Here is a 9,732-nt window from a genome sequence, read left to right on the forward strand (position 1 = left end):
AGATGGAGGCTCGCAAGAAAGAGAGTCGGCGCATAGCAATCGGGTTTCTCGAACGTTTAGGGACCGAGCTCACTTGCGGATAGGGCAAAATCCGCCAAGCAACCCAAAAGCTAGACGGGGGCTCGAATCGAATCGCCTAGGCGGCCACAACAACGACGTGTTGGATCGACTACCAGTGCCAAACCATTCAGCAAGACTAGTCTGTGTCGAGGCCGGATAGAGATTCTCAGAGAGCGCCCGCATAGCATTTAGGAGACCTGCCGCGTCCCTCACACTCGACAAATGGTGGTGCACGTTTATAAATCCGAGCGATCCCAACCCTTTCAAGCACCAACATCGGTCGAGATAGAGGGGCACGGAGGGGGCTGCGTGAGACAACACAGTCCCCTATATAAGTTATTTGTCCGATTCTCACACATCCGAAGAATGGTCATCAAATCGGACAACAGCCCAAACTTCCGACTTCCGTCCCAGAAAGCCCAAGAGCTATCTAAAACGTTCATGGCCGGAACTCGATCGCGGCTATACCAGTCCGCCAAGCAACCCAAAAGCTAGACTGGAGCTCTAGTCGAATCACCTCTGTGGCCATTGCAAGGACGTGTTGGAGCGACTACCATTGCCGAACCATTCCGCAGGTCGAGTCCATACCAAGGCCGCATAGAGATTCACGATGAGCTCCTGCATAGCAATCAGGAGACTTGCCGTGTCCATCACAATCGATAAATCCTGGTGCAAGATTTTTGCATCCGAGCGCTCCAACCAGTCGAGCACCAGCATCAATCGACATAAACGGGCACGGGGGGAGGATGCTCGAGAACACTACCTCCCCTATATAAGTTATTTGTCCGATTCTCAAGCAGCCGAAGTCTGGTCATCGAATCGGGTCAAAGACCACAACTTCCGACTTTACCCACAATGCAAGTCATCGAATCGAACATCGGCCCCCGAGTCGGACTCCATGCGTATGTCAGGTCATCGGACCCAAATTCCGCCTTCCTGCGCATGGCGGGCCATCAATATCAACTCGGTCATCGGACCCAAACTCCGCCTTTTTGCGTATGGCACGCCTTCAAATCGGTCATCGGACCCAAATTCCGCCTTCCTGTGCATGGCGGGCCATCAACATCAACTCGGTCATCGGACCCAAATTCCGCCTTTCTGCGCATGGCACGCCATCAACTCGGTCATCGGACCCAAATTCCGCCTTCCTGCGCATGGCAGGTCATCGGACACAAATTCAGACCTCGCCAATATGCCTACGTATCGAATCGGTCATCGGACCCAACTTCCGACTTCATCCATACTGTAGGGTCTTTGAGGTTGGCGCGGTGCGCTCAACCCAGGGAGTCGACCCATCGAAGCATACACCTCCCCTATATAAGCTATTTGTCCGATTCCCACACCTGTGTAGTTTGCACCTCTGACCAGGACATCGACCCCAACTTCCGAACTCGACTGCAACGACGGCACCAGCGCCTTGGTGCGCACCTTGCGACGCACAGTCCCAACATTCGCCTTCCTGCACATGGCAGGTCATCGGACCCAAATTCCGACCTCGCGAGTATGCCTACATATCGAATCGGTCATCGGACCCAACTTCCGACTTCATCCATACCGTAGGGTCTTTGAGGTTGGCGCGGTGCGCTCAACCCGGGGAGTCGACCCAACGAAGCATACACCTCCCCTATATAAGCTATTTGTCCGATTCCCACACCTGTGTAGTTTGCACCTCCGATCAAGACATCGACCCCAACTTCCGAACTCGCCTCCAACGACCGAACCAGCGCCTTGGTGCGCACCTTGCAACGCACAGTGCCAACATTCGCCTTCCTGCACGTGGCAGGTCATCGGACCCAAATTCCGACCTCGCGAGTATGCCTACATATCGAATCGGTCATCGGACCCAACTTCCGACTTCATCCATACCGTAGGGTCTTTGAGGTTGGCGCGGTGCGCTCAACCCGGGGAGTCGACCCAACGAAGCATACACCTCCCCTATATAAGCTATTTGTCCGATTCCCACACCTGTGTAGCTTGCACCTCCGATCAGGACATCGACCCCAACTTCCGAACTCGACTAAAAAGACCGCACCAGCGCCTTGGTGTGCACCTTGCAACGCACAGTGTCAACATTCGCCTTCCTGCACATGGCAGGTCATCGGACCCAAATTCCGACCTCATGAGCATACCTACTAATCGAATCGGTCATCGGACCCAACTTCCGACTTCATCCATACCGTAGGGTCTTTGAGGTTGGCGCGGTGCGCTCAACCTGGGGAGTCGACCCATCGAAGCATACACCTCCCCTATATAAGCTATTTGTCCGATTCCGACACCTGTGTAGTTTGCACCTCCGCTCAGGACATCGACCCCAACTTCCGAACTCGCCTGCAACGACCGAACCAGCGCCTTGGTGCGCACCAAAAGTGCGCACTTTTGGAGGGCACTTTTGTGCGCTCCAAAGGTGCGCACTTTTGGAGGGCACTTTTCTGCGCTCCAAAGGTGCGCACTTTTGGAGGGCACTTTTTGGAGGGCACTTTTCTGCGCTCCAAAGGTGCGCACTTTTGGAGGGCACTTTTTGGAGGGCACTTTTCTGCGCTCCAAAGGTGCGCACTTTTGGAGGGCACTTTTTGGAGGGCACTTTTCTGCGCTCCAAAGGTGCGCACTTTTGGAGGGCACTTTTTGGAGGGCACTTTTCTGCGCTCCAAAGGTGCGCACTTTTGGAGGGCACTTTTTGGAGGGCACTTTTCTGCGCTCCAAAGGTGCGCACTTTTGGAGGGCACTTTTTGGAGGGCACTTTTCTGCGCTCCAAAGGTGCGCACTTTTGGAGGGCACTTTTTGGAGGGCACTTTTCTGCGCTCCAAAGGTGCGCACTTTTGGAGGGCACTTTTTGGAGGGCACTTTTCTGCGCTCCAAAGGTGCGCACTTTTGGAGGGCACTTTTGTGCACTCCAAAGGTGCGCACTTTTGGAGGGCACTTTTCCTGTGCTCCAAAGGTGCACACCTAGGTGAGCACCTTCGACCACACCTTGTAGCACACCAAACTCTGACTTTCGACTTCATCCGCAATGCAGGGTCTTTGAGGTTGGCGCAATGCGCACAACCAGGGGAGTCGACCCATCAAACCCAACACCTCCCCTATATAAGCTATTTGTCTGATTCTCATACATGCGTAGCCTGCAGGAGCAATTAGGACATCGACCCCAACTTTCGGCTTCTAAACGAAAACAAGGTCTTTGAGGTTGGTGTAATGCGAACAACTAGGGGAGTCAACCCATCAAACCCAACACCTCCCCTATATAAGCTATTTGTCTGATTCTCATACATGTGTAGTCTACAGGAGCAATTAGGACATCGACCCCAACTTTTGACTTCTTAACGAAAACAAGGTCTTTGAGGTTGACGTAATGCGCACAACCAGGGGAGTCGACCCATCAAACCCAACACCTCCCCTATATAAGCTATTTGTCCGATTCTCATACATGTGTAGCCTGCAGGAGCCATTAGGACATTGACCCCAACTTTTGACTTCTTAACGAAAACAAGGTCTTTGAGGTTGGCGTAATGCGCACAACCAAGGGAGTTGACCCATCAAACCCAACACCTCCCCTATATAAGCTATTTGTCTGATTCTCATACATGTGTAGCCTGCAACAACGATTAGGACATCCACCCCAACTTCTGAATTCGTCTGCGTTGACCGCACCAAAGGTGCACGCCTTGGTGCTCACCAAAATCCGACTTCCGACTTCTTCTGCTATGCGGGGTCTTTGAGGTTGGCGCAGTGCGCACAACCAGGGGAGTCAACCCACCGAATGCAACACCTCCCCTATATAAGCTATTTGTCTGATTCTCATACATGCGTAGACTGCAGCAATGATTAGGACATCCACCCCAACTTTTGACTTCTTAAACAAGACAGGGTCTTTGAAGTTGGTGCAGTGCACACAACCAGGGGAGTCGACCCATCAAACGCAACACCTCCCCTATATAAAGCTATTTGTCCGATTCTCATACGTGTAGTCTGCAGCAGCGATTAGGACATCGACCCCAACTTCCGAATTCGTTTGCATTGACCGCACCAAAGGTGCACGCCTTGGTGTGCACCCTGGAGTGCACTTTGGTGCTCACCTCGGTGCACACTTTGGTGTGCACCTCGGTGTGCACCAAAGGTGCGCACCTTGGAGCGCACCAAAGGTGTACACTTTGGAGCGCACCACATAGGGTCTTTGAGAGGTTGGCGCAGTGCGCACACCAAGGTGGGTGTTGAGGTGCGTGCCGAGGTGGGTGGGTGCTAGGGTGCGCTCCATGGTGGGTGCCAGGGTGGGTGCGTGCTAGGGTGGATTCCAAAGAGGGTCATAGGGTGGGTGCCAAGGTGGGTTGGTGATATAGTGGGTTCAAAGGTGGGTACTAGGGTGGGTTCCAAGGTGGGTCACAAGTTGGGTGCCAGGATGCGTGGGTGTTAGGTTGGGTGCCAAGGTGGGCTCCTGCGTGGGTGGGTGCTAGGGTGGGTTTCAAGGTGGACGCGAGGGCGGGTGCCAAGGTGGGTAACAAGTTGGGTGTTAGGATGGGTGAGTGCTAGAGTGGGTGCCAAGGTGGGTGGGTGCTAAGGTGGATGCCAAGGTGGTTCACAGGGTGGGTGGGTTCTAGGGTGAGTTCCAAGGTGGGTCACAGGTTCAGTGCTAGGGTGGGTGTCAAGGCGGGTGTCGAGGTGCCTGGGTGCTAGGGTGTGGATGCCAATGTGGGTCATAGGGTGGGTACTAGGGTGGGCTGCAATGTGGGTGCCAAGGTGGGTAACATGCTCGGTGGGTTCTAAATTGGGTGCCAGGGTGGGTGTGCACCCACCTTGCCCGAGGTGGGTGCCAAGGTGCCAGTGTGGGTGGGTGCTAAGGTGGATGCCAAGGTGGGTGAGAAGGTGGGTGATAGGTTGAGTGGTAGGATGGGTGGGTGCCAAGATGGGTCACAGGGTGGGTGCAAGGGTGGGTAGGTGCTAGGGTTGGTGTCAGGGTGGGTGGGTGCTAGGTTGGGTTCCAAGGTGGGTGCGAGGGTGAGTGTCAAGGTGGGTCACAGGTTAGGTGCTAGGATGGGTGAGTGCTAGGGTGCAAAGGTGCCAGGGTGGGTGCTAGGATGGGTCGATGCTAGGGTGAGTGGCAAGGTGGGTCCACAAGTGTCAAGGTGGGTGCCGAGGTGGGTGCCAAGTCGGCGACTGCTATGGTGGATGCCAAGGTGGGTCACGGGGTGGGTGCCAAGTTGCTAGGTTGGGTTCCAAGGTGGGTGCCAACGTGGGTGCTAGGGTGCGTGGGTTAAAGGGTGTGTCACAACGTGGGTGCCAGGATGGGTGCGCACCCACACTGGCCAAGACGGGTGCGGGTGCAAGGTTGGGTTCCAAGCCCGGTCACAGGCTGGGTGCTAGGATGGGTGGGTGCCAAGGTGGGCACCAGGGTGGGTGCACCCACCCTGGCCAAGGTGGGTCACGGGGTGGGTCCTAGGGTGGGTAACGGGGTGGGTACTAAGGTGCGTGCCAAGGTGGGTCATAGGGTGGGTGCCAAGGTGGGCACCAGGGTGGGTGTGCACCAACCCTAGCCAGGGTAGGTCACGGGGTGGTTGTCGGGGTGGGCGTCAAGGAGCCAAGGTGGGTGGCAAGTAGCCAAGTTGCGTGCCAAGGTGGGTGTCGGGGTGGGTGCCAAGGATCCAAGGTGGGTGCCAAGGAACCAAGGTGGGTGTCTGGGTGGGTGCCGAGGTGGGAGCCAGGGTGGGTCCCAAGGTGAGTGCAAAGGTGGGTGCCAGGGTCAAGGTGAGTGCCAATGTGGGTTCCAAGGTGCCAGGGTCAGGGTGAGTGCCAATGTGGGTTCAAAGGTGCTAAGTTGGGTGCGAGGTTGGGTGCGAGGGTGGGTGGGTGCCAAGGTGTGCTAGGTGGAAGCCCGGGTGGGTCGGCATCCCATGGGTGTCGAGTTGGGTGCCTGATGGGTGCTTCTTGTCAAGTTTTAGTCGTCGGGACTCATTTCGAGCCTTAGAGGTCGTTTCTTGTCCGGTTGCCCTGTCTTCGACCTGGGAACCCAATTTTGGTCCTCGGGTCCCATTTTTTTTTGTCTCGCATCCCACTTTTGGCCTGTGGCCTTTTCGGGGTCGATTCTCGTTTTGGGCATCAGAGCATGTTTCTTCTCCTAAAACCCAATATTTGTTTATTAAGTCTCGGAACACATTTTTGTTCTCGTGGACCCATCATGGGTCTTGGAACGCATTTGTGGTCCTTGGGTCCCATTTTGCATCCCGAAACTTGTGTTTTGGTGCTTGATCCCTATTTTGGGTGCCCACCTTGCACCAAGTGCGCACCCGGGGCAAACCGAGCGCCTTGGTGCACCGGGGCAAGATCGAGCGTGCACCCGAGGCGCCCCGAACATGCACCAAGGTGCACTCGGCCCACATGTGAGCGCAGGTCGTTGCGCCCGAGGTGGTGTGTGGGCACCGCGTTGCAGACGGGACACTGCACGCACACGACGCCCCCTCCAGGTGCACGCACGTAGGCCGGGCCGGGTGCACACCCGACGCCCTAGCAAGGTGCGCGCACCCGGGCAGGGCTCACACTTGGCGAACGGGGCGCACTTCGCGAGGGAGGGTGTGCACCTCGACGGGGGTGGGTGGCCGGGGTGGATTCGCACGTGGGTCGCGGTTTGCTAAGTACACACTGCGACAAGCTCATAACGGGTGCGATCATACCAGCATTAGTGCACCGGATCCCATCAGAACTCCGCAGTTAAGCGCGCTTGGGCCGGAGTAGTACTGGGATGGGTGACCTCCCGGGAAGTCCCGGTGTTGCACCCTTTTTTAGTTTTTCGCCGGGCGTCGCAATGCTATTTGAATAAACCTTTTGCCCGTTTGCGTTCTCGTCGGGGCCGGGCCGGGCCGGGGTGCGCTGCCCGCACTACCGCGCGCGCGGGGGGCGACACCGAGCGCGCACCCGAGGCGCCCCGAGCACACAGGCCACGGTGCAACCCGGGCGTTGTGCGCGCACCCCGGTGCGCCCGAGGTGCTGCGCGCGCACCCAGGTGAAATCGGTGTGCACCTCGGCCAGTGCGCGCTCGGTCGAGTCGCGCACGTTGGCCAAGGTGCACGGTGATGTTTCTTACTCTAAGGTTCCGCACCAGACGCCCGGGACAGGTGAGCGAAGCTGGGCGGGGCCGGGTGCGCGGCCGGGGCAGGTGCACGCAGCTGGAGAGAGCTTTGGAGCACACTTCGGAGCGCACCAATGATGCGCTCCATTCAAAAGTTTCCTGAAAAGGCAAAAAAAGTTGAGATTATAGAATTTCCCACTTGAGAGATTGTAAAAAAAAAAAATTTAAAATGAAGGAAACGCGGGTGCCAAGGTGTGCGCAGCCCAGCCAAGGTGTGCGCACCAAGGCGCCCACCCTGGCGAAGGTGCACGCAAGGTGCGCACCCGAGGCAAACCGGACAATTAACCCAACTTTCGACTTCGCGCGCACCTTGGAGCGCACTTCGGAGCGCTCCTTGGTGCGCACCAATCTTGGGCACCTCGGAGTGCACCATGGCGCCCACCAAGGTGCGCACCCGGGGCAAACCGAGCTCCGACTTCGTGCGCACCTTGGAGCGCACGAAAGGTGCGCACCATGGCGCCCACCAAGGTGCGCAGCCCAGCCAAGGCGTGCGCATCAAGGTGCGCACCCTGGCGAAGGTGCGCACCCGGGGCAAACCGAGCTCCGACTTCGTGCGCACCTTGGAGCGCACAAAAGGTGCGCAACCCAGCCAAGGTGTGCGCACCCCGGTCAAACCGAGCTCCGAATCGTGCGCACCAGAGGTGCACGCCATCGTGCGCACCTTGGAGCACACTTCGGAGCCCTCCTTGGTGCGCGCCGATGTTGCGCACCTCGGAGCGCACCCGGGGAAAACAATGCAATTAACCCGACTTTCGACTTCGTGGGCACCTCGGAGCGCTCTCGGGTTCGCACCTCGGAGCACACCGAGGTGCGCACCTTTGATGCGCTGCCTTCACCAATTTCCAGAAAAGGCAAGAAAACATTGAGAAGGTGTGCGCACCGAGGTGCCCACCCTGGCGAAGGTGCACGCGAGGTGCGCACCCGGGGCAAACCGGGCTCCGACTTCGTGCACGCCGCACCTTGGAGCACACTTCGGAGCGCTCCTTGGTGCGCACCAGGGCGCGCAACCCAGCCGAGGTGCCCACCCCGGCGAAGGTGCACGCGAGGTGCGCACCCGGGGCAAACCGGGCTCCGACTTCGTGCACGCCATGGTGCCCACCGCGGCGAAGGTGCACGCGAGGTGCGCACCCGGGGCAAACCGGGCTCCGACTTCGTGCACGCCGCACCTTGGAGCACACTTCAGAGCGCTCCTTGGTGCGCACCATGGTGCCCACCAGGGCGCGCAACCCCGCCGAAGGTGCACGCGAGGTGCGCACCCGGGGCAAACCGGGCTCCGACTTCGTGCACGCCGCACCTTGGAGCACACTTCGGAGCGCTCCTTGGTGCGCACCATGGTGCCCACCAGGGCGCGCAACCCCGCCGAAGGTGCACGCGAGGTGCGCACCCGGGGCAAACCGGGCTCCGACTTCGTGCACGCCATGGTGCGCACCGCGGCGAAGGTGCGCACCCGGGGCAAACCGGGCTCCGACTTCGTGCACGCCGCACCTTGGAGCACACTTCGGAGCGCTCCTTGGTGCGCACCAGGGCGCGCAACCCAGCCGAGGTGCCCACCCCGGCGAAGGTGCACGCGAGGTGCGTACCCGGGGCAAACCGGGCTCCGACTTCGTGCACGCCGCACCTTGGAGCACACTTCGGAGCGCTCCTTGGTGCGCACCATGGTGCCCACCAGGCCGCGCAACCCAGCCAAGGTGTGCGCACCAAGGTGCACGCGAGGTGCGCACCCGGGGCAAACCGGGGTCCGACTTCGTGCACGCCGCACCTTGGAGCACACATCGGGGCGCTCCCGGGTTCGCACCGGCGTTGCGCACCGTGGTGGGCACCTCGGAGCACACCAAGGTGGGCAGCGAGGTGCGCACCTTTGATGCGATGCCTTCACTAATTTCCATAAAAGGCAAAAAAAAAACGAGATTTTAAAATTTCCGTTTTGAAAGATAGTGAGAAAAAGGGAATGCTGGTGCCATCTTGAGCCCGCCCTGGTGCGCAGCCCAGCCAAGGTGTGCGCACCAAGGTGCCCACCCTGGCGAAGGTGCGCGCCCGGGCAATTAACCCAACTTCCAACTTCGCGCACGCCAGGGTGGGAGCGCACCCAACAACCGGGCCTGGGAAGAGCCAATGCGAGAAACCCCACCAAACGCTCTGACAAAAAAAGAGGGGGCGCTCCAGTAACCCCGCTTCGGAGCGCACCCTGGGCAAACCCAGCCAAGGTGCCCACCCCGGCCAAGGTGCAGGCGAGGTGCGCACCCGGGGCAAACCGGGCTCCGACAACGTGCACGCCGCACCTTGGAGCACACTTCGTAGCGCTCCCGGGTGCGCACCTCAGAGCACACCAAGGTGGGCAGCGAGGTGCGCACCTTTGATGCGCTGCCTTCACTAATTTCCAGAAAAGGCAAAAAAAAAAGGAGATTTTAAAATTTCCGTTTTGAAAGATAGTGAAAAAAACGGAACGCGCGTGCCATCTTGAGCCCGCCCTGGTGCGCAGCCCAGGTAAGGTGCCCACCCTGGCAAAGGTGCGCACCCGGGCAATTAACCCTACTTCCGACTTCGTGCGCGCCAGGGTGGCA

General features: G+C 58.6%; 1 non-coding gene across 1 annotated transcript; it reads left to right on the top strand.

Moving 5' to 3' along the window:
* The first annotated feature begins 6,702 nt into the window (after positions 1 to 6,702).
* LOC131861578 (5S ribosomal RNA) lies at positions 6,703 to 6,821 on the top strand. Its single transcript, XR_009360650.1, has one exon. It is a non-coding gene; the product is annotated as a 5S ribosomal RNA (ribosomal RNA).
* The last annotated feature ends 2,911 nt before the right edge of the window (positions 6,822 to 9,732 follow it).

The sequence above is a fragment of the Cryptomeria japonica genome, unplaced genomic scaffold, assembly GCF_030272615.1.
Source record: "Cryptomeria japonica unplaced genomic scaffold, Sugi_1.0 HiC_scaffold_26, whole genome shotgun sequence".
Taxonomy (NCBI): Eukaryota; Viridiplantae; Streptophyta; class Pinopsida; order Cupressales; family Cupressaceae; genus Cryptomeria; species Cryptomeria japonica.